The sequence below is a fragment of the Diceros bicornis genome, chromosome 26, assembly GCF_020826845.1.
Source record: "Diceros bicornis minor isolate mBicDic1 chromosome 26, mDicBic1.mat.cur, whole genome shotgun sequence".
Classification (NCBI taxonomy): Eukaryota; Metazoa; Chordata; class Mammalia; order Perissodactyla; family Rhinocerotidae; genus Diceros; species Diceros bicornis.
The window spans coordinates 26,086,623-26,112,620 of NC_080765.1; positions in this window are offsets into that span (position 1 = coordinate 26,086,623).

Genomic DNA, 25,998 nt, shown 5'->3' on the forward strand with positions numbered 1-25,998 from the left:
ACCAGCACACCAAAGGAAGAATCTTCTCATCAAGGGTCTTGAGGCCACCATCTTGGCCATAGACAAAATGACCCACTGGATGTGGACTTCAACACTGGGGAGATTGACTGGCATTCCCTAGAGGAAGAGGATACTCATCTATGAGGCCCAACACCTGCTTCCCTTTCCCCATAACCACCCAGAAGGTCTGCACCACGTGTGATTGGATGGAGAACCACAAAAGCTGTGACTCCACAGGCAAAAATATCCTGAGGGAATATGTACAGAGAGAAGGTGGGAGAAGGGAAGCAGGCCCCACAGGGAAAAGGCAGGGCTGCGGCAGAAGATGGCTTCCATCCCTCATCATCTGGATGGTGGGCAGGCCCTGTGCTCCCCCAGTGCACCCTGCTGCCTATGCCTGTGTGGCACAAACTCCTGATCCTCGGGGCTATGGGGAAAACAATCCACAGCACCCCTGTGGTGCAGTGAAGGTATCAGTTCAAACCTGACTTCAGCCCAGGGTCCTTAAACAATACAACCGTTGCAGTGAGAGAAGCCCTAACCCGGATGATACTGACCTGAGACTCTGTGAAGGAAAAAACTGATAAATATGAGCAGGGTAGAAAGACATTCCCCCATCCACAAGTATATCCAGTGACCAACAAACCAATAAAAAGATAAATGAAAGAAAGAGACCTGGATACATGGGAAGGAAACATTCAAACACAATAATTAATTCAAGAAAGGTTCACAATTTGGCTGAATGGAAATTGAAAAATTTAATAAATTAATTTATATGGCAAAAAGATATGGCCTTTGTGCCTCCAAAACACAGGTTCTGAACTGACTTTAACGTCTGCTAAAACGCACCAGTTGGCAAACCTTCATGGACTTCATACCAGAGGTTGACATATGGTTATACCTAATGTAACAACCAAGTTTTCTAGTTTCTGTATTGAATGCTTTGACATCTGTGGCCTTGGTGACCTTGCAAGTACTGTCCCTGGCAGGTTTACCTAATTCCTAGAGATAGTAAATGACCTCTGTGCACTCCTTTCATGTTTAAATCATCCAGAGTCCACAACCCCTGAACCCCTCCTCTATCAGGCTCTTCCACTCTGGGCCACTCTTCTTCTGCCCTCATCACCCCAGGGACAGAGAAGAGACAATGAGAGACACCACTGTGCTACGAGCCCACTGAAATGATTCAAACTAGCCAATACTACACCTGCTCATCCTGCCTCACTCCTTCCTTCCCATGGAATCCATAAGAAAGGCTCTTGTCCATATTTTCCCCTCACTCCTTCTGCCTCCTGACCGACCCTGGTGCTGCCCTGTGTGGCCCTCCATGGTGTGCCCTGCCTCCTGCTGCTCGGGATCTGTGAGGTTAGAAAACTTCTCCTTCATGACAGTTATTTCTGGATCTTCTTGTCCTACTGTACCTGATGGAAAAAAATCCTGGGTACCCTCAAAACACCTGGGATCTCACTGCATTTAAACATGGCTGAATATTTTGCTATTTTAGACTTGGCTAATATGTTCTGTTCAGAGCGTGTTTCAATATCTTCTCAGCCACTGTTTGCCATCACCTGTGAGGGGACACATTTTTACCTTGTTACCCACAGGTCCCTAAGCCATTCTGCTCTCACACACAGTCTTTGCAGGCAGGACCTTCACTGCGTCCACCTTTCCCCAGGAGTACAGGTATGACATGACTTTTATGACATCTTCCTTTGAGGACATTTGTTTCACACACTTGTTAAGGACATACAACTCCAACATCTTTTAGTCCTTTTTTGGTCCCGGAGGCAACATAGTCCTTGTCTACAAATTTTACTTAAGCCCATTTATGCTGTTATTTATAAACTTCCCACCTTCAGTGGGGGCCCCCTCCAACAATAGACTCTAGAATCCACCCATATTAAAATCAACAGACATTCCTGTTAGAGCCCTCAGAGACTCCTTCAGGGAAGAGGCTTCAGCATCCTCCTCTCATGCTTCCCAGAGGCTCTGGACCACAGATGATGTGCACAAGTTGTCTCTGGGTTTCTGATACAAGAAACTCTCCTCCTTGGCCCTGCATTATGCAGTATTAAAGCAGCAATTACTGGCCATGCACTGGGCTCTTCTGGAAATAGAGTCTCTCTAGACCCTGAGCCTCCATACCCGGTGCCTATTATCACTTGGGTCATAGAAGCAGCACCACAAGTTCAGGAAGGTTACCAATGCCTCCTTCCTACAGGATGGAACCAAACCTGGGCCCTGTGGCATGTCCTACCTGCCAGTGGGTGTGGCCTCCCCTATCATCAGTCCATTGCCAGATACCACGGTGCTGAAGGATGTCAATCCACCCCCAGTCCCCATGGCTACCTCGGGATTTCCTTGGGATCAACTGAGTGAACATCAATGACAGTTCATACAACTGAGGTTGTCAACGTCCACCTCTCCCTCCTGGTCAAGTGCCAACTTCGCTTCCTAGGGAAGCCCTTCTCATCCTCCCTAAGTCTCAGACATCACCAAGGTATAAATTGATGTCAAGGCATCAAAAAGTCAATTGTGGTATAATGCCTGAAACGAAGATTCAATATTAAGTGTGGTTTTGACATATGGTCAAATCGGAGGGCCTCACATGGCCTACCTGCAAGTTCCCCTCCCTCTCTGCTCCCACAGGTAAGGTCCCCTCGCCAAACAACCCCCTTTATCACAAGAATCACGCACAGTTGCTCCCCAGGTAGTGGGCTCCAGTTCCCTGCCAGAGTGTCAAATTATTCAAAGAAGACAATCACACCCTCTTGCAGGAACCAGGGGTCCCCTCCACCCTCTTGTTACTATAAAGTCTGCCCCCTACAGCCCTGCATCTTTACTCTCTTCCCAAGAGCACCCCCATGTGACTGCACATAGTGTGTGGTGTCCTGCCCTGGACTCTCTGTTTACCTGACTCATAAATTGCTATTGAGCTCATCTGTTCAGCATGCAGCCATCTCCATCACCTTAGGGTGGGTGGGAATCTCTCCCTCACCATCCGGGTCAAGAGAAGGCAAATGAAACACTTCTGGTGTGCACTTTCTTGAAGCAATTACCCTGCTATGATTAGGCTCACGGGCTTGAAGTTATTTGAGTAAGAATCCATTTGGGGGTGGCAGAAATTTGCATGTGGCCAGAGGGCGGCCTATGTGTGGGTGACGAGCAGGAAGAAAGGCTGCAGAGGCAAGGCCTTGCCTATTCTGCTAAAGTTTGGACTCCAGGCAATGGGGAACCCTGAAATAATTTAAAACATGGAAGTAACGAAACGGAGCACAAACTCAGGTTCCTTTACCAGATATGCAGCAAAGCCAATCACAGTAACAACAGGATTATAGCAAAGAAAGAGGTTTATTATCAAAAGGCAGCCAGACAAGGAGGTGTGAAGAAAATTCAAATCCACCTCCTCAAAGGAAAACAGCTGGGGTTTTTATTGAGGGTTTTGGGTAGGGGAGGGAGTAGGAGGAGTTTGGGGGCTGAAGTTTGAAGAGTCCTCTGCTCAGGCGCAGCTGTCATTCATACTTCTTCATAGGTCACATGTGCAAATCCAGTGTTGTCCTATATGTTGCATGAAATGGATCTTTGGCTGTGATGTCTAAAGTTCACGATTGGTCACTTTAGCTTCTCGATGTATCTGCATGATGTGTAGTCAGGTGGAGGGCAGGAGGCTGTTACCAAGCTGCTCTCTTATCAGCGGTCTTCCTGTTGTTCTGCAAAACAAGCTCAGAAACTTTGGTTACTTTGCTTACTGGGTCAACCTTGTGGGTACCAGGTATCATTTCAGTAACAGCAGGTTTTCACCTTAGTTCCACCTCCCAGCAGCGTGGAGGATGGATTCAAGGGGGGGCAAGAGTGCAACCAGCAAGATCAGTAAGGAGTCTACTGTGCTAGTCCATGCAGGAGACAGGAAGGGATGGACCAGAGCCGTGGGAACAGAAAAGAAGGGAAGGAATTAAACTCAATTTGGTAGTTGATTGGATATGAAGTGGATGAGACAGAGATCAACCATGGCTCTGAGGCCTCTTGCTTGGGTGATAAGATGGAGAGAGTTTTATGAGGTGATAATAGGAACAAAGGAGGAGGAGGAGGATTGTATGGGAAGATACCGGATTCCCTTTCGGATGTGTTGACTTTGAGAAGCCTATGGACATCCTGATGGAGGTGTCCAGCAGACAGTGACATAAACCAGTGTGGAGCCAGGAGAAGGGTAAGAAGAGACACAGCCATTCAGAAGTCATTAGATCCAGGTGAGAGACCAATCATGGGAGTGGATGAGCTTCTTTGAGACCACAGGGAGAGTGAGAAGATCCTGTTCCCTGAAGACGATGCCTTAGAGAGCATAACCCTTTAAGAAGTGGTCAGAAGAAGAAGCCACAAAGGACAGTGAGAAAGAAGGGTCTGGGGTTAGGAAGGGCACCTGGGGAGAGTGGCATCCCAACAAGAAAGAGGGTGGAGAAAATGTTTAAATACTAAACATGTGGAGAGAATTCATCAGACACCACTGAGAGTTTAGGTAAATAGAGGGCTAAAGAGTGTGCATTCGAAACTTCCTAGGACATTAGGAACACAAGATTTTGTGAACCTTTTAAGAAGTCAGTGAGAGATGAGATGACGACGAGTAGAGAGAATTTTTGCAGAAGCTTAGCTGTAAAAGGTAGAGAGAGCAGGTGGTAGTTGGAGGAACAGAAATGAGAGGTGTAGATCCTGGGAGAGACGCGGGCGAGCTCCTCTGCTTAGGGAAAGAGACAGGCTGAAGAGAAAGCAGATGGAAAATTAATGGACTGAGGTCTTTGAAGAAGTCTGAATGGATAATTTTCCAGGGTACAATGCAGCAATTCCCCTGGAAATGCAAAGCTGGATCCCTTTTCCTGTAGAACAAGGGGGAAAGAGCAGAGATGGATGGAGAGAAATAGAGGGTTGGTTGAATCTAGGAAGGGGTGCGGGAAATGGAGAGTTCTTGACTATCACGCCTCTGATCTCTTCAAGAGGGTATAAGGATGATCATGCTTGTGGAAAGGAATGAAGACTTGGAGTGGCTCTTAAGGAAATGGGCAAGGGAGTGGACCACAGACCTTTGATAGGATTTGGGGTAGAAACTGCTTCAATGCCAATCACTAGGCACTAGTTCAATAAATTAAGGTACATGATGGAATTCATTCACATTAAGGTGTAGTGACTTGTTTAAAAAAGTGAGTCAGGGAGTAATATCCTCCCATATATACAAATATACATATATGTCTAAAAGGCCTGAGAGAATCCAGGTTCCCAATAGAGTGGTTTCCTAGGCAACGAAAGAGGAGTAGGGCTGAGCCAGGAAAACTGAACTTTCCTTTTTAAATTTTCATGCATCTTGCCATTTTGCACTGTTCACCTTTCTTCTTATACAAGTAGCGTGCACTCATGTATTTTGTAATTTTTGAGCATTAACACAAGATACTCTTCCAATTACCCAAGGTTCACCTAAAAACACACCCGCTCCTTGTAAAAAGTGAAAGTGCTACAAACATGACTGGAGGTGTCCTTTGACCACAGCCTCCAGTCCCTCCAAAGCCCACTCTCCCAAGAGGTAACCTCTGGTTTAAGTGGGATGAAGACCTTAAAGGGTACTTTTTAAAAGTATGAACAATATTTATACTAAACTTAAAGTAAAATTGGAAACAAATTTACTACTTTTTCCAGAAGACCACTTTGTGATAAGAAACACACACAAAGTGACCTGGTTTCTCTAAAGGGCTGTCTCGTCTCTGGCGTGGGAATCCTCTACCACTTTGAAAGGTCTTTCAGGGCAACTGCCGCACTCTTGGCAGGCGACAGGAGCAAAGGTGTACATGTGGGCACAACATCAGTAACGGCGTTTAAAAGAAGGTGCCCAGACCCCCCAGTCCCAGGGCCGGGTGGGTCAATAAGAGACACAGCTGTGGAGCAGCCATTCACATCTGATTTTCTGGGTGTGGATCCAAGGGTGGTTTTAAGACGTGCTGGTACACTTTTTGCCATTTTCTTCCTTCTGGGTGCATCTAGAGGCTTCCTATCCTGAGCAGAGAGCTTTTGTGGTGGAAAAGCTACATGAGACTCAGTTTCTAGAAATTTAACAAAAAGTTCTGAAAAAGAACCATTGAGCTCAGATTGCTGATTTGGTGTCAGAGGTGTGCTGGGGACACTTCTTGATCCAAGCCACCCAGTCATCCACCTGGTAAGGCCGCCTTGCTCTTCCTGGATGAGCCACTCCATTTCTTCCCTTTTCATTCCCAGAGTGCTTCCCATTAATCTCAACACTTCCTGACGTTCACGTTTGGGTGTTTGAAAATAGTCCAGGAAGAGCTTTCTCACTAGGACTTTGTCTACTTTTCCTTCCATGCTGCTAAGTTCATCCATTTCTTTTGCAGCTCATCCAGCATTTCCTGTTGGACCTCATTTTGCTTTTTAAATTCCCCAATTTGTTCCTCCTTCAGATCCAAGACGGCATTTGCTTTCTCCAGTCGTCCCTGCAATGACATCAATTTTCCTTCTAGATCGTCTGCCTTTTCCATCCATTCAGCTAGTGCCATCTTCAGGTTGGCTAGTGCTCGAGCATACTGCTTTTCCTGTTCCTGGGAGACAGAAAGCTGTAACGCAGTTTCATCTTTCTGCTTGCTGACCACATTCACTTGTTCCTGCAGTGACTCTACCTGTATTCTGGCTTGATGGCTTGCCTTTTGCGTTGCCTGGGAAGATAAAAGTAGCTTTTCCTCTAGTGTTGTGACTCTCTTTCTTAGTTGAGCCGCTCTGTCTTCTGCAACCAGCACTTCACGGAGATGAGCATCTTCTGACTCTAAAGCCTGGTTATGAGATCTCTCTAGCTCCTGGCTTAAGTGTAATTCATTGTCACGTAAATGGTGAACCTCATTCTGTAGGGCACAGTTTTCCATCTGTTGCTGTTTCAGTGCCAACACGACTTCATCTCTCTCCTGCTGAAACAGAACTGTCTTTTCCTGCATGGACGTAACTGCGTGTAAAAGCTGGTTTAACTCCCCAGCCTGGCCCTGCTCTTGTTCCTTCAGGAGTCGCTCCAAAGCAAGAGCCGTCTTCTTCACTGCAGCAGATTCGAACTCTTTCTCTCTCAGCATCATAGAAAGCCGCATATTTGTCTCTTGTAATGCCCGGTTTCCTGTTTCCTTTTCCCTGGACCTTTCTAGTATTTTTTCATTTTCTCGTTTTACTTTATACAAATCCACTTCAAAATGTAATATTCTCTCCTTCAGGTTTGTTACTGCCTGCCTCAAAAGTTCATTTTCATTCACTTCAGTTGTGTAATTTTCACTCAAAGAAAGTAATTCCTCACTTTTTGCGTTGACTAAGAGCTCTTTTTCCTGAAGTAAGTTTTCTAAAACATCCTGTTTCTCCCTGAGCTGCTGGATTTCGGAATCTGTTTCTTCGCATTGTTTTCTTTCTCGTTCGGAGGTGGCAGCAATCGCAGCAGACAGTCTCTGATTCTTCTCCTGGAGGCTTCGAATGGTTGCCTCTTTTTCCTCCATCGATTTCCTTAACTCTTCTATCTCTTCTGGGAGAGCTTTAGAAGACTCACTCACTGCATCAGATCTAGTTGCCTTCAGAGAGTCGGCTGACTCTGAAGTAAGTGATGATGTGGTGGGAGGCTGTGGTGCAGTAAGGTCAAGTGGACCTAAAAGAACGTCCTTGGCATTGCACAGCTGCTCTAGGCTGAGCTGCATTCGTGCTAACTTCTTTGCCAAATGTGTGACTTGGATTTCATCCTCTTTACAATTTTGGATCAGGTCAGTAGAGGCCATCCGTATTTGAGACTTATTATCACTGTCCATCAAGACCCAAGCCTGAAGCTGTGGAAGTTCTTTCTGAAGCTGGGCTGACTCTCGCTTCATGTTGTGCACCGCAGTCATCACCTGCTGTGTCCAGTCCTCCATTAGGGAGACCTGTTGCTGTAACGTGTCACGTTCCTGCAGAAGCTCCTCCAACTGATTCACAGTAACACCTCCAACCTCACCGCCAGTGCCAGATGTCTGCAAGATTGTCCATAAAGTCTGACATTTCTGACTCAAGGCCTCGACTTCCACGTCTTTCACTCGAATGATGTGTGAGAGGTTCTGAACAGTTTCTCTAAACATATCCTGACCACTACTTTCAAATCTCGTGGACCATTTTGTATTTTCATCTTGCAGTTTCACGAGGTCTGCTTCTTTGGCAACCAGTATGTCCATCATTTTGTGATACTCTCTTTTTAGGTTGCTGTTTTCCCTCACCTTCTCATTGAAAACAGCTAACATTTGTTCCCTTTCCAAAACGTAAGCTTGCAATTGCTGCTGAAGGTCGCTCACAGCCTGGATGTAGGGAGCTGAAGCTATTCTAGCGTGAAGACGCTGTATCTCCAACTCTTTTTGCTGGATAATCCGAGTTAGTTGACCAATCTCATCTTTGTATGGCTGATCAATCTGCTCCTTCAAAGGGACAGTCTTTTCAGTTCGAAGTTTCATCTCCCATTCCTGTTCTTTTCTTCCTTTCCCTAATCTTTCAGTTTCAACTTTACTTAAATCATGCTTTTCACTTCCGTTTTGCATACTAAGACTCTGACCTTTTGCCACTTGACAAATCTCCGAATGTTTTGTCTGCATGTGTTGGGTTTTTTCAGGCAAGTGGGTTTTGATTTGTTTTATCGTGTTTTGCAAATTCTTAATTTCCTCATCTTTGGCTGAAAAGAGCTGAGTGTGTTTCATATGCATTTGCTCACGCTGGTATTTAAGTTCATCCATTTCCCGTCTCTGCTCTTGTAAAGTTCGAAGGAGCTGTGTCTTCCTCTGGTCTTGTTTTTCACTCATCTTTTGATGATGTTTTACTTCCTCCTCCAGGTGACCTTTTATCACCATCACCTGAGAGACCTCAGATTCTAGTCGTGTCACCCTGTCCAGGGTTTTAGGGTCAACCACAGGTGCAGTTCCAGTCTGTTCTCTCAGTCGTTCCAGGGCTTCTATCAGATGACTGTTTTCTTCTCTCATGGAGGCAAGCCTTGTGTCTTTCTCCTCCACGGTCTGCTGCACAATTTCAGCTTTTCTCAAAGCTTGGGTTCTCAGTCTCTCCTCTGACGCTACAATTGCCTGAACGTCCTCCATCTCCGTCCTCCCAGAGTCCGGTGACTCTTCCGCCTTCTCCCTTCCCTTCCTCAGCACATCTTTGGTGAAGTTAGAGATGTGTCCAGTGACGGAAGCCACGCTGCCGCCCACTTGCCCCAGGGAATGGCCTAAGCCAGAGCCTAGGCCACCAAACCAGGAGGCCATCGCCGCGGGTCGCAGAGCTGACCTGGTCCGCTCGGCGCAAAGCGTCCAGCCCAGTCGGCCAGTCCCGCCAAGTGTGGGGCACCGGCGCCTGCGCGAGGCGAAGAGTCCAAACACGCCGAGGGTTCCTAGGCAACGGGGCTCCGGGGTGGGGGTGGGGTGGGGCGCCAACCGCCGGGGTGGGGGAGGGGCTGCCTGGAGCCCGGGGCCTGGCCCGGGACCTCACCAATGGGTCGCCAGTCACCCTCCCCACCCACCCTGTCACCCGGGGCCTCCGCTCATCCCGATGACTTCCCACCGCGGGGTCGGGCCCCTTCTCCCGCTGCCCCAGTGACGTCCCCGGTGCCAGCGCCCCTCCTGCCACCTCGCGCCGGCCGCCATGACAGCCGCTCTGGAGGCGGCCGTCCCCACACGGCCTCCCCCGTGCGCGTGTCCGCGCTGTGAAGAGAGGACCCGTTGCTCTGATGTCACCAAGTGGAGCACACGGTCCGTATTGTCCTGCAGCTGCTGGTTTTCCCCTTAAAATAATCTGAGGTAAAATTTACACGGTGACCGGCACCCATCTGATGAGTTCTGTGTTTGGACAAATGTCTACACCCGCGCAGAAGCGCGACCCTGATGAAGACACTGACCGTTTCCATCATCCAGGCGGTTCCCGGGTCCTCTCCCCACAGCCTCGCCTCCTCCCCGAGCAGCCCTGCAGGGAGAGGGGTCCCCTGGATGAGTTTGGGGGCTCTTGTGATACGGGTGTCACACCGTGGACACGCCGTGTGTCTGCTTCCGTCAACACGTGTTTGAATCTAGTCAGGGAAGTGAGTTCCACATCCGTGGAGGAAGCATTGATGAGGAAAGGACACCGGGGTGCTAGTGGCCCGCGAGGCCCGACCGAGCCCGCTCAGCCCCGCGGGTCGTCCTCCTTGGGGGCGGCCCGGCGGGCAGCGCCCCTGGAGGGGACGTGGGAGGGCGGGACTGCCAGCCTCTTGCCCCACACCCGCCCCATAGCCGCCTCCTACTCATTCTTCAGTCTCCAGTAAAGGTCTCTGCCTCTACGAGGCCTTCCTGATGCTTGAACATAGATTCGATGGCCTTCCTGGGCGCTTTCAGTATTCCACGGAGCGCCTATCTTTCTCTAAAGTCATTGCCTCTTCACTTGTCAGTGTTCTGCATTCCACTAAATGCCTTGAGGATCCTTGCTCTGTCTTTCTGCTTTGGTTGCCAGGGTCCTCTGAGGTTCCTATCACATAGTAGATGCGCAATAAATATTTTAATCTATTTCAAATCTAGTTCCAACTACATCGCCCTGGTGGTGTGGGCCCAAGTATGGGAAGACGAGAACTGGGTAGAGTAAATGGTGATTCCTACCAGGACTGTAATTCAGGCCCTGCCCTTTGACTCTGTTTGAAAATCTTTATTGCTCGAGGCCAGTGGAAGCTGCTGCTATTACAGAGCTACTAGGGGTGTAGCAATTATGCATCCAAAGTCAAAACTGTGTTACTGGGGAACTTGTTGCCTGTTGCTGTTGATTTCCTAGATATATCGTATTTTTTCCACTTGAGTGATTTAAAGGACTAGGGAGGCAAAATCGAGGCGGGAGAGAGCCTAAAGTTGTTTTTGTGCAGAATCAGATAGTTTGTGGGCATCAGAATCAGAATTCTGAGTGGATTTGGGTCAAAATGAAGGCTAGAAAGCCAAGAAGATCCCCCCTTTTCTCCCTGCTAATGAATGATGTTACATGTGTGAATGGCAGGCCCATGTGTGTGCTATCAATTCATAGAGTTCTAGGTGGGGTCCTGCAGTGAGGTATTCTCTTCCCAGAATGAGGACCTTGTGCGTAACCCTACTGTGAGGTTCCATGGGACAGACATGTGGGAGAATTGGCAATGGCTGGGAGGAGTGAGTGCCAATATGGGCCCAGTATGTGGCCCAACCTTTGGAATTTTGGAGAAAAGTCTGAAATGTGAATTTTAACGAAAATTCAATGGCATTTCATGCCAATTAAACAACCCCTGAGACACAGCCTGGAAGTAAACACAATATATCTGTGGCTAGATTTGGCCTGTGACCCGCCAGTTGGCACTCGCTTGTCAAGAAGGATCTGGAGGTTAGGATCCTGTTACTCTTTTTTTTTTCCTCTACCTTCCCCTCATATTACTACATTCTCAGTTCTTTGGATTTGTTGAAGAGCTCATCCTTTCCTTTACAGAATCTTTACAGATCTGATAGTAATCACCATCAACATTTCTATAGTGGTTTAGTTTACCAAGTGCTGTACCAAACCACCCAGCTTGGTTCTCACCTCCTGGCAATGATCATTTCTATTTTACAAAGAAGGAAACATGGCTTGCCCAGTTCACACAACTACTAAGTAGCCGAGCCAGCACTTGGGTCCAGGGCTTCTGACTCTGGATCCCATGTGCTTCCGACTACAGAAACGGGGCTGCCTTTTCACCAGGGAAGGATACTGTTTAGTAAACGTCTTTGGTGCTTATTAAGCTGCTGGGCTAGGTGCTTTGCATAAATTATCTCACCGCATTCTCACAGCGACCCTAAGAGGTGATGTTAGTTATTCCTTATGATGTGGAAGCCAGAACTCAGAGTGGTCATCAAGCTAGTAAATGGCGGAGCTGTGGATTCAAACCCTGGTTTCTGATTTCAAAGCAGCTGTAAATCCATACTTCATGGGGGCACCTCCTATACAAGAAACCCTGTGTTTGAGTTATGAGTGATGTTTTCATCAAATCCTGGAGGTGAAGAGTTGGATGTTGCTCTAGTCCAGCGGCTCTGACCAGAGATGGTTTTGACCCCCAGGGCACACTTGTCAATGTCTGGAGACGTTTTTGACTGTCATGATGTGGTTGGGGTAGTGGGTGCTACTGCATTCTAGTAGATAGACGCCAGGGATGCTGTTGAACATCCTAGAATGCACAGGACAGCCTCACGGCACAGAAGCATCTGGTCCCAAATGTCAAGAGTACTGAGGTTGAGAAACCCTGGTCTAGTCCTTCCAGGTTCTGGGTAGGTGAATTATCAAAACCAGAGATCCACACTCTGCCTGCAGGGCATGGATGTGTTCTGTTTGGCCTATTCAGTATCTATGTATGTATTTATTTAATTTTAATATTTTTAAAATCATTAACCTGTATTTAAAAATTAGAAGTTTTCACATGAATACCTGGATTTCAAGCTTCTAAAATGTTGTAACCTGGCAATAACTGGCATTGCTTCTGGGTACACGTAGAAGTAGCTGAGCAGCAGCTGTCCCATCTGGGTGGGGCATCAGCCGTCCAGTGCCCCCCAGTCCCTACCCGGCTTGTCTTACTCTTACCTTCCTTGCCGACCCCTCCCTGATCACAGAAGTCTAACGACCTTCTCTAGGAGTGGTACTCTCACTACCTCACGAGACAGCCCATTCCAATAGGGGCAGCCGTGGCCCGATGGACCAGTCTCGTCTCTCTCCCATGAGACAGCCCTTCCTCTATTTGACGTCACAAACCATCTCCTTACTTTCTCAGCAGTGACATTCTCCATCCCTCACCTACTCCACTGTTTCCTTTTCCTCACACTCATTTCCTCTGCCTTTTCTAGGACCAGCTCTGAACAGGATTTCTGAGGAAGGGCAGGGAGCTGTGTTTTGCTTCAGTCTGAGTGGATTCCATCCCGCCTCTGCATAGAGCAGGGATGGAAAGAAATCTGCCATCTTTCAGCTTCTTCTGATCTGATCTTCTGTGGCTTTTCTATGTACTTGACATATTGTGATGTCCTGGAATATCAAACAGGGTATTTATAGGTGAGTGAAAATGAACCCTAAAAGGAAGTGGTCATATAGCGTCCTTTTTATATGTGAAGGCAGCGTGTGATTCTAACCTGGAATTACCTTTGTGGTTGCAGTTCCCAGTGTGGACATCGCAGACCCTTCAGGGATTGGACATTCAGGCACAGATGTCTAGAATGAGTATGTGCACCTCACACTCTTGTCAGACTACAGATGTTTTGCATATATCATTCTATTTCTGTTTCTCACATGTCGGTAGATGCCATAGCAATTAATCAACTACAAATTCATTTAAAAATATTACACTCCCATCTGCTTTGTGTGTGTGTGTGTGTGTGTAGCACAGCCACACAGTCCCTTATCCAAAACTATTGGGGTCAGATGAGTTTCAGAATTCAGAATTTTTCAGAGTTTTGAAAAATTTTATGCTGTTATTTTATAATATCTCCAGCAGGGTCTGGGTAGCAGCCCTTAATCACACATGTTAGTATTTCTATAGCAAATTATATGACTGTATTTCACACCAAATGGAATACATAAAGATTCTAAATAGCCTCATGCTAGTTCAGATCCATTTCTGTTGCCTGATGAGTTACCAAAAAAAGTTGTCTTTTGATTTGAAAAGGGTAGATAAGGGATTATGGACCTGTCTTACATTTAGAAATGTTCCTATAGAGAGAGCCTGTGAAATTTTTGTACTTTCAATCATGTTTCCCGTACTCCGAAAAGTTGGAAATCACAACTATATTCCGTAGCAGGGGTCACAGGTGCTCAAGTGCCGGGAGAGGTAAAATTAAGAGGTGAAGTCGGAGATTGGTTATAAGACAACAGGGAGTGCTGAGGAGTGTGGTGAACCAGTGAGTCCCTGTCCATTAAAGGGGAAAGTTGCTCTCAGCTCTAGCCACTTGTTGCCGTGGAGAATGTGGGTACAGTGTAGCCACATCTTCCCATTTTTAATGATACTCCAGAATGCTGATTTCCGTGTGAAGTTCTTGTCATTTAAATGTTGTCAGCTAAAGGAAAAAAATCCACTGGGTAGGCCAAAGAAAAGCCATCTGCAAGCTTGATCTGGCCTTGGGCCGCCTGCTTTGACCTCTGCTTTAGAGACTAATTCTTATGGTATGAAAAGCTGGACAGTAGTGCTTTGGTAATGAACTACTTCTTGAGATGGGGACGGGACATTTGTTTTATCATGATTCATCGTACTTTACAAATATATGTTTTTGAGTGTAAAATATTTCGTAGTAAAAAGAAAACATAAAAACATAAAAATAGACGTTTTATTTTAGAATTGCCTTATTTTCTAGCCAGTGGGAAGTTTTCTTTTTCATCTGTGAATTTGAAACTTTCAAGGTAGTTATCTGAGAAAAGGGAATGAAAGTCTCAAGCTAAAATAGGAGCCTCTTTTTACAAAGTTTGACTTCAGGGAAGTTAGACTCTAATGTCCCTCCTTTTCCAGGGCCCTCGTGACTGGAAGTGACGTTGAGTATCCACGCTTGCATTAGACAGGGAAGCAGCCTTGGTCTCGACTGTTCTCAGACCACACCCCTAGGTGATCTCAGCCCCGTAACACCACCTCGTGGCTGATGACTCCCCATTTCATGCCTCCAGCCCTGGCATCTCTTCATCCCTACGTTGACCTCTGTCTTGAATGTCTCCTGTAAATGTCCTGCCAGTAGTGACTCATGCACTTCATTCTCAAATTGGCCTCCTTTCCCTGTATTCTCTAGTCTATAGGTCGGCCGACTTGGGCCCGCTGCGTGTTCTGTGAAAAAAGTTTTTTGGTGCCCAGCCCTGCACTGCAGCAGCAGAATGGAGTAGTGGTAACAGTGACCATGTGGCCGCAGAGCCTATGCTATGTACTGTCTGGCCCTTACTGAAGGAGTTGCCCACACCTGCCCTAGTGCACTGAATGCCACCACACCTACTGGGTCACCTGTCACCCCTCTCTCTCCTCCATGTTCTTTATATCCACGCTCTCACTAGGATCTGGCAATTCTGCCTCCTTAATATCTTTTGATTTGGTGTCTGCCTCTCAATGGCCATTCCTCCAGTTACCTTAGTTCGAGCTCTCATTTCTGTTCACCTGGACTCGCTATTGTCTTCCAAGTGGCTCTGCTGGCTTGAGCTGGCTTATCCCTTTTGAGGGACACGTAGGCCTCCACTTTACTTTGACATGGCCAGTCACCATTTCAATGATTATAGCCATTCTTGTCTAAATTATCTTTTTCTGATGAATTCTCTGGAGTTTAGAATCACTACATTTGTAGGAAATTAATCTTCATGTAGTCATAGCATTGCCAAATTGCCTACTGAAATGATAGCGCTGTCATTTAGTGTACCGTGCAGAAGTAACGTTGCACTGCAATGCATGTCATCGTGTACAACATGATGGATGTCATGTTTCACCATCACCACAGTAGCACTGGATATTGTCTTTTATAAAATTTGCTACCTATTTGAATTTTTTTCCACCAAGGTTGAAATGCACGTGTCCCTATATTTCTATTTCCTTATGCTAGTTTTCTGTATGTGTATTTGTTTATTTAATGCCATGGAATTAACATTCAGTTGTCAATCTCATTGTTCAATTACCAATTCAGTTCAACAAATATCTACTGAGAACTTGTCAAACGCTAGGGGCTGGGCTTAAAAATGTACCCAGTTCCTAGGAACTTGAGTGGGGAGACAGACATACAAACAGATAATTTGAATATAGCCAGTTGTACCAATTCTAGTAGAACTTAGGTGTTAGTAAGAAAATATTAATACCATATCTTGATTTATTCATGTATTTTTCTTCTTTTTTTTGCTGTGGAAGATTCGCCCTGAGCTAACATCTGTGCCAATCTTCCTCTGTTTTTTGCACAGGGTTCGCCACCACAGCATGGCTGACGAGTGGTGTAGGTCTGTGCCCAGGATCCAAAGCTGCAAACTCAGGCCGCCAAAGCAGAACACACCGAACTAAACCACTATGCCATGGGGCTGGCCCCTTATTCACGTATTTTACAATAAATAAGGAACATTCTTGTTCTCAGATACTTCACTTAATGAGTGCACTGTTGGACGCTTGAGAGAGCACATTCATGACTAGGTGCGGGTTTAATACGGGTTTCAGAAGAAAAAGGAGATTGTGTTGAAAATCTAACCCTGTGCATTATAGAAGAAAGCGATTTTGAGTGAGTAGAGCCTATTTGTAGCCAATGATAGGAAACCAATATCCAGTTCATCTCAGCCCTCCAGGTTGTCAGACTTATTTCCCATGTCTTGATCTTTCATGTTAATTACAGCTTATAGATTATGTGCATAGGCTGCTTCTTTTGATTAGTCCTAAGATGTTTCCCTCTTCCTCTCCTTTCCCACAGTTCTTTCTAGGTGTCTTGCTTCTCAGAGAGACTTTTGGTCTAGTCTTTGGTAGTCAACTTGCTCCCTCCTTTAATATTTCATTAGCATTTCTTCTGTAGTTTCTCAGGGTTCTTCCACGTGGCTTAGCCACATTTATGCCTCCTAAAGAGTTTAAACCATAAATCCTAGACTAGTAAATAGGCATCAAATGAATACAAGTATTTAAATGAATAACTGTTCAGAATGGCACAGAAATTCTCCTAAGGGCCTACCAGCTACCTGTCGCCTGTCAGTGTGCACACTTATAAATCAGCCAGCTTGGATTTCTCGTGGTCATTGGATACTTGCAGATGTGTGGGCTGGAGTGGTCACTTGAACCCACGCCCAGCTGTACCTGGGGGAAATTCACCAGAGTATTTCTACTTTGCTAGATTTGGTGAGTGCTTGATAGAGGGAGCTTGGGCACAGGCACAGGGTCTCTGAGATGTACTTGGCATTCAGGGACGGCTTCTCTGACATGTGACACTTGAGCAATCTTGATAACAGGCAGGTAGAGATGCTGGGTGATAGAGAATTCCAAGAGGAAAGAAAAATTCTTAGGGGAGACCTAATACACCAAAAATTTTATCCTTTAACTTAACATTTTTTGTCTATGAATTGGAAAAAGACAATATCTGATTCTTAGCAGCAGAAAAACTCTCTCCAGCTCTTATTTCAAATTAATTAGGTAGTGAATGGCTGTATGTAGATCCACATGTTTTCAAGTCCAGAGTGACTGTGGTATTTAAATTCACAAGCCCTGGATGCATTTCCAGCCAATAGAAGGAGTCAATTTGTTCTTCAAAGCTTTAAAACACTTTAAAAGCAGCACACTCTACTCTCTTTGCCTAGCATAAAGTGATGGCCATCTTGCCTCAAAAGAGAAAATTTGGGGGACATCAGCATCATGGCAGAGTGAGCTTCCCCGTAAACTCTTCCCCCAATAAGATACAACAAAAGGAACAGTCACAGACCAACAACGGAATCCTAGACAGTGAAAAGCAAGGTCAGAAAGATCCACACTGCCACACATCTGAGAGTGGAATGTGCTGGGCCCCCGGAGGAAGTGGAAAGGTAAGGAGAACTCCTCTCCCTCCCCATCAGATCAGCGATCCCGGTCCCTGCGGCTCCCAGAGTGGGGGGAGGGGTGGCCCTCTGCAGGGAAACCGTAGCTCTTCGGGCTCTCTCAGCCAGTGAGAAACTCCCACACATAGGGCTCAGAACTTCTACAGGGTACCATCAACAACTGAGCACCCCAGGAGTGTGGATAATGAGGGTCGAACGAGAAGCCCCCCACGCCAAGGACCCAGCGGGCAAAAGACAGACCACCCCTCCCCCCCGCAAGCCGAACACTGCAGCTCAGCCGACCAGACCAGACCAAGCGGGCAGCAGATCGCAGCGAACAGCCGAGGCAGAGGGCAGGGGGCTCAGATTACACAGCCCTTTACCCCCACACAGTGGCGGCGGGTGGAAATTGCAACCAGATATTTCCAGGATGAGGAAAAACAAAGCCAATACAGGAACCACAATGCAAAGGTACATGAAATCACCAGACCAGAAGGAAAATGACAAGCACCCAGAAACCAACCCTGAAGACACAGAAATCCATAACCTAAATGACAGAGATTTCAAAATAGCTATCATAAAAAAACTCAACGAAATACGAGACAACACAAACAATTCAATGAGATTAGGAGTTTCTTCACAAAAGAGATTGAAATCATAAAGAAAAACCAATCAGTACTGATGAACATGAAGAACATGATGGAGGAGATAAAGGAGAATCTGGAATCTTTAAAGAGCAGAGGTGACAACATGGAGGAAAGAATTAGCATTATAGAGGATAGGAATACGGATATGCTCCAGATGGAAGAGGAGAGAGAACTAAGACTAAAAAGAAATGAAGAAAGTCTCCAAGAAATATCTGACTCTATTAGGAAATGTAACATAAGAATTATGGGTATTCCTGAGAGAGAAGAGAAGAAAAGAGGAACAGAGAGCCTATTCAAGGAAATAATAGGTGAGAACTTCCCAAATCTGGGGAAGGAGCAGGAAATACCAGTAAGCAAAGCCAGTAGATCACCTAAATAGGTCAACAGGCAAAGGCCCACTCCATGACATGTAGTGGTAAGGCTGGCCAAAGTCAATGACAAAGAAACAATATTGAGGGGAGCTAGATGAAAACAAAAAATAATGTAGAAAGGAACTCTCATCAGGCTCTCAGTGGATTTCTCAACAGAAACTTTACAGGCTAGGAGAGACTGGAATGATATATTCAAAACACTGAAAGACAAAAACTTTCAGTCAAGAATACTCTATCCAGCAAAAATATCCTTCAAATATGATGGAGAAATAGTAACATTTGCCGATAAACAAATCCAAGGGAGTTCATGGCCACGAGACCCCCCACTACAAGAAATAATCAAGAAGGCCATCAGGCCTGGAAAAAAGAAGAAAAAAGGAGTACAAAGCTTGGAGCAAGGAGAAAAGTAGGTAGACAAACTCAGAAAAATAGTAGATCTTTACCAGAATAGGTTAGCCACCACTTAAATACCAAAATCAAAGATCAAAGGAAGGAATTCACCAAAAATAAATTTAACCTCATCACTGTAAACACACACCCACAACACAAGATAGAATAAGGTATAACAAGAACGATTTAGAAGGGGAAGAGGATAATGTTTGAATTGACTTAGTATAAGGAAATAGGAGGCCATCAGATAATGGACTATCTCATACATAAGATTTTTTATACAAACTTCAAGGTAACCACTAAACAAATAATCAAAACAAAATCACTTATGATAAGCAAGAGAAAACTAGAAGTCTCATAAGACAGAACAACCAAACTGAATTTGCATTCTGAAACAAATGGGACAAGAAACAAAGGAAATGCAAAGCAACTGGAAAATAAGTGACAAAACAGCAACATTAAGCCCTCATATTTCAATAATTACCCTAAATGTGAATGGATTGAACTCTCCAATCAAAAGATATAGAGTGGCAGGATGGATTAAAAAGCAAGAGCCAACAATATGCTGCCTCCAGGAAACACATCTCAGCTCCAAAGACAAGCACAGTCTCAGAGTGAAAGGATGGAAGACAATACTCCAAGCTAATGGCAAACAAAAGGAAGCAGGTGTTGCCATACTCATATCACACAAAGTAGATTTCAAGATAAAACAGGTTAAGCGAGAAAAAGAAGGGAAATATATAATGATAAAAGGGACACTCCAGCAAGAAGACATATCACTTATAAATATATATGCACCCAACATAGGAGCACCAATGTACATAAAGCAGCTATTAACAAACCTAAAAGGAGACATTAACAACAACACAATAATAGTAGGGGATCTTAACACCCCACTTACATCAATGGATAGATCATCCAGACAAAAAGTCAATAAAGAAATAGTGGACTTAAATGAAAAACTGGATGAGATGGACCTAATAGACATATACAGAGCACTCTTTCCAAAAACAGCTGACTACACATTCTTCTCAAGTGCACATGGAACATTCTCAAGGATAGACCATATGTTGGGAAACAAAGCAAGCCTCAATAAATTTAGGAATATTGAAATCATAACAAGCATCTTTTCAGACCATAATGCTATGAAACTGGAAATCAATCACGAGAAAAAAGAAACTGGGAAAGTGACAAAAATGTGGAGATTAAACAACATGCTACTGAATAACCAATGGATCATTGATGAAATTAAAGGAAAAATCAAAAACTATCTAGAAACAAACGAAAATGAAAATATGCCATAGCAAACCATATGGGATGCAGCAAAAGCGGTCTTGAGAGGGAAACTCATAGCGATACAAGCCCACCTTAACAAACAAGAAAAAACCCAAATAAGCAACCTTAAATTACATGTAACAGAACTAGAAAAAGAAGAACAAACAAAGCCCAAAGTTAGCAGAAAGAGAGAAATAATAAAAATCAGAGCAGAAATAAATGAAATTGAGACCAAAAAAAAAAAAAACAGTAGAAAGGATTAAAGAAACAAAGAGTTGGTTCTTTGAGAAGATAAACCAAATTGACAAACCCTTAGCCAGACTTACTAAGAAAAAAAGAGAAAAGGCTCAAGTAAATAAAATTAGAAATGAAAGAGGAGAAATTACAACAGATATCATGGAAATACAGAGGATTATAAGAGAATACTATGAGAAATTATATGCCAACAAATTGGACAATCTAGAAGAAATAGATAAATTCTTAGACTCATACAACCTCCCAAAACTGAACCAAGAAGAAATGGAGAATCTGAATAGACCAATCACAAGTAAAGAGATTGAAATAGTAATCAAAAACCTCCCCAAAAGTAAAAGTCCAGGACTAGATGGCTTCTCAGGTGAATTTTACCAAGCATTCAAAGAAGATTTAATACTCATCCTTCTCAAACTATTCCAAAAACAGAGGAAGATGGAACATTTCCTAAATCATTCTACGAGGCCAACATCACCCTGATACCAAAGCCAGACAAAGACAACACAAAGAAGGAAAATTACAGGCCAATATCGCTAATGAACATGGATGCAAAAATCCTCAACAAAATATTGGCAAACCGAATACAGCAATACATTAACAAGATCATACACCATGATCAAGTGGGATTTATACCAGGGATGCAGGGATGGTTCAACATCCGCCAATCAATCAACGTGATACACCACATCAACAAAACAAAGAATAAAAACCACATGATCATCTCAATAGACGCAGAGAAGGCATTTGACAAGATACAACATCCATTTATGATAAAAACTCTCAACAAAACGGGTATAGAAGGAAAGTACCTCAACATAATAAAGGCTATTTATGACAAACCCACAGCCAACATCATACTCAATGGGGAAAGACTGAAAGCCATTCATCTGAGAACAGGAATAAGGCAGGGCTGCCCACTCTGACCACTCCTATTCAACATAGTACTGGAGATTTTGGCCAGAGCAATTAGGCAAGAAAGAGGAATAAAAGGAATCCAAATAGGCAACAAAGAAGTGAAACTCTCACTATTTGCAGATGACATAATTTAATATTTAGAAAACCCTAAAGAATCCATTGGCAAACTATTAGAAATAAACAACAACTACAGCAAAGTCGCAGAGTACAAAATCAATCTACAAAAATCAGTTGCATTTCTATATGCTAATAATGAACTAACAGAAAGAGAGCTCAAAAAGATAATACCATTTACAATTGCATCAAAAAGAATAAAATATCTAGGAATAAATCTTACCAAGGAGGTGAAAAACCTATACAATGAAAACTACAAGACATTATTGAAAGAAATTGATGATGACATAAAGAAATGGGAAGACATCCCATGCACATGGATTGGAAGAATAAACAGAGTTGAAATGTCTATATCACCTAAAGCAATCTACAGATTCAGTGCAATCCCAATCAGAATCCCAATGACATTCTTCACGGAAATAGAAAAAAGAATACTAAAATTCATATGGGGCAACAAAAGACCCCGAATAGCTAAAGCAATCCTAAGAAAAAGGAACAAAGCAGGAGGCATCACAATCCCTGACTTCAAAACATACTACAAAGCAATAGTAATCAAAACAGCATGGTACTGGTACAAAAACAGACACACAGATCAATGGAAAAGAATTGAAAGCCCAGAAATAAAGCCACACATATACAGACAGCTAATTTTTGACAAAGGAGCTAAGAACATACAATGGAGAAAGGAAAGTCTCTTCAATAAATGGTATTGGGGAAACTGGACAGCCACATGCAAAAGAATGAAAGTGGACCATCTGCTATCGCCATTCACAAAAATTAACTCAAAATGAATCAAAGACCTGAAGGTGAGACTCGAAACTATAAAACTCATAGAAGAAAATATAGGCAACACACTATTTGACATTGGTCATAAATGAATCTTTTCAGATGATATGCCTACCCAGACTAGGGAAACTAAAGAAAAAATAAGCAAGTGGGTCTTTATCAAATTAAAGAGCTTCTACAAGACAAATGAAACCAGAATCAAGATGAACAGACAACTCACCATCTGGGAGAAAATATTTGCAAAACATATATCTGACAAGGGGTTAATCGCCATAATATATAAAGAACACACACAACTGAACAACAAAAAAAAACAAACAATCTGATCAAAAAATGGGCAGAGGAAATGAACAGACCCTTCTCCAAAGAAGATATACAGATGGCCAATAGGCACATGAAAAGATGTTCAACATCACTAATCATCAGGAAAATGCAAATCAAAACAAAATTAAGATATCACCTCACACCCGTTAGAACGGCTATAATCATCAAGACAAAAAACAACAAATGTTGGAGAGGATGTGGAGAAACAGGAACCCTCATACACAGCTGGTGGGAATGAAAACTGGTGCACCTCTATGGAAAATGGTATAGAGATTCCTCAAAGAATTAAAAATAGAGATGCCCTATGATCCAGCTATCCCACTATTGGGAATCTGTCCAATGAAGCTGAAATCAACAATCCAAAGAGGCTTATGCACCCCTATGTTCATTGCAGCATTATTCACTATAGCCAAGAAGTGGAAGCAACCTAAGTGTCCCTCGAGTGACGATTGGATCAAGAAGATGTGGTATATATACAATTGAATACTACTCAGCCATAAAAAAAAGAAAAATGGTCCCATTTGCAACAACATGGATGGGCCTGGAGGGTATTATGTTAAGTGAAATAAGCCAGAAACAGAAAGACAAACACTGTTATGATCTCACTCATATGTGGAATATAAACCAACACATGGACAGAGAAAACTGTATTGTGGTTACCAGGGGCAATGGGGGTGGGGAGTGGGCACAAGGGGTGAAGGGAGACATGTATATGGTGATGGACAAACAAAAATGTACAATCCAAAATTTCACAATGTTATAAACTATTAAAACATCAATAAAAAAAACAAAATTTTGGTATAGTACATTGAAATTCTATTGAGGCATCATTTCTCGTAATGTCTCTTTTAAGTTCTTTAATTTTCGTTATACTTGTTCATATCCTCTTACGACCTTTTCAATACTCTCACTGCTTTTGCATTTCTGGACATGCTAGGATTAATAATATTCCCCAAACAACCCCAAGATGGCAGGACGCACATACACGGCCCCCCATGACTGTGAACACCAGCTTTTGGAGACAGGCAATATTGATTGGCTTTTGTTCTCCTCTGGGGAAGACCATCATTAGAAAAGCTTCTGTGCCAGTTTTGGGGGGGTCATAGTTGGAGGACCAGTGCGGTAGAATTTGAGGAGCCCTTCTGTGGAGAATGTTGGGAAAATTAAGTTGGTGCTTTAGGAAGACAAGTCTGGCAGCAGGTGGAGTTAGGATTGTGGGGGAAGGGAAAGAGGAGAAGGTGAAAGGAGACTAGTTAGGAAGCTACTGCAACAGGCTGAGAGAGGAGATGACGGCCAGAGCTAAGACAATGGCACTGGAGACTGATTGGAAAAAATATTTAACACCATAATGTTGGGTGCGAAGAAAATAGAAAGGGAAGAGTTGAGGAGATTCGGGTTATGGTTTGATGTTATTTACTGAAATAGGTAACACAACGATTCTTCATTCTTCCGTTGTTTTATGATGCTTCTCCTTTTTTAAACTTATAATTCTTATACCTACTTTTTATTGGCTTTCTCTTCCATTGACTCTTGGCTCTGTGTGTGTGTGTGTGTGTGTGTGTGTGTGTGTGTGTGTGCGTGTGTATGAGTGCATGCACACCAGTACCATACTGTGTGAATATCTGTGGATCTGTAACGTAGTTTAAATCTGATAGAGCTGGACTCCTTCAGAATTTCTTTTGCAGTTATTCTCTCTTATTTTTGTATAAAAATGAATTTTGGTATCACTTCTAGTTCCTAGAAAAATTCATTTACAAATTTGATTGGTTGTATTCCAATCAAAGCAAATTGATTTGATTGCTCATTCATCCAAATAATATTTATTGGGCTCATGCTAATGGGCTAGGTCCTGAAGACACAAAAATAACTAAAATCTAGGCATTTGGGTCTAGTAAATCTGTGAATTAAACCTTGGGGAGAATGGATATCTTTGCAACATGAGCATGGCACATCTCTTTATAGGTACAAAGGTTTTATGGGCTTCCTAAGTTTTGTTGTTGTTGTTGAGAATAGTGCCTAATTAGTTTAGCTGGTGAACATGGGTGATATAAATGTTTGTATATATTTATTTACTTTACAACTTATTGAGCTAATATTGATAATTTTGTTTCTCCTTTGAATTTCTATGTATATAATATTATCTCTGTTATGTTTTTATTCTTTTCCTATTATTTATTTCAATCATTTCTTTTTCATTCCTTCTTTCATTGGTTAGACTCTCCAAACTAATGTGTAGCACATATCTGTTTATAGCAATATTGTATAAAGGCCACGTGATTGCCCCCCATTGGGCATTCCAGAAACATGAGAAGGAATGTTGAAGTCCTGCTGCTACCCGGGGTTAGGGGGAATGGGGAAATGCTAATGAAAGCATACAAGCTTTCAGTTAAGATGATGATCTTTTCTGATTTTAGGTAATTTTTAATAATTTCAGTGAACCCTAAAATCTGGTGAAGAAGATGCATTAGAGCTCTTTCTAAAATGAATTTTTTCAATTTAATATATAGAGTGTCCACAAAGGCAGGAAGCATAGGGTAAACTTATTTTTAAACTGTATGTTAACATTTTCATATAATATGTTCTGTGTATTTTTCAGCCTTCAAATACCTTTTCAGGTGAAGTGTCTCTAAATTTAAAGCAAAGGGTCCAGTTGTTCATTTGAAAAAAGGACAATAAATGTACTGATTGGCCTTGTATTTTGGATGCTCTGAGGTATGTGTTCTGTGTGCTTTTGTACAGCCTGACAGTTGGACCCATTGCTTTAAAGTTAGAGTTATGCTTCTCTTCAATTATGCATCACTTGAATCCATATCAAGAATGTCACTTAAAAATGTAACTAACACACTATTTTTTAAAATGTGAGACTATGCATACATGTAGATTCAAAAGTCAAATAATAGGAAATGGCTTAACAGGAAGCACAGTGGGTTCTGTACCTACTCTCCCCACCTTCCCAGTTGAGATTCCCCAACCGAAGAGGCAACTACTTTCAAATTTTAGCTGTTTATTTTGGCATTTACTCATATCCAGATTTATAAATAATATGTGTAAACTGCTATCCTTGAAGTTATCAAGTTTAGGTATTATTTATTGATTTCTTCTTAGGATCAATGAGGGTTTAGGGCTCTTGTATAACCCTCTTTTCTGCTTCTGCTCCCTCATTCTTCCAATACAGTTATGTTCCAGGTTTTGGAGATACTGCTATTTGATGTTTACATTATTCTTTCCAATCAGTTGTTTGCAGCTGAGCACTATGACTGTCCTTCCAGTGGACTTTTTCTTTTTTCTGAAGTTAATTCTTGCTTTATTTTTACATTTGCTTTATTTTCTTTGTGGCTGTGGCAGTGCTATGCTCATATAACTGACTCTCCAAACAAAAACAAAAACAAAAGAATAAGCCTTGATTTGTATTGTTTGCATTT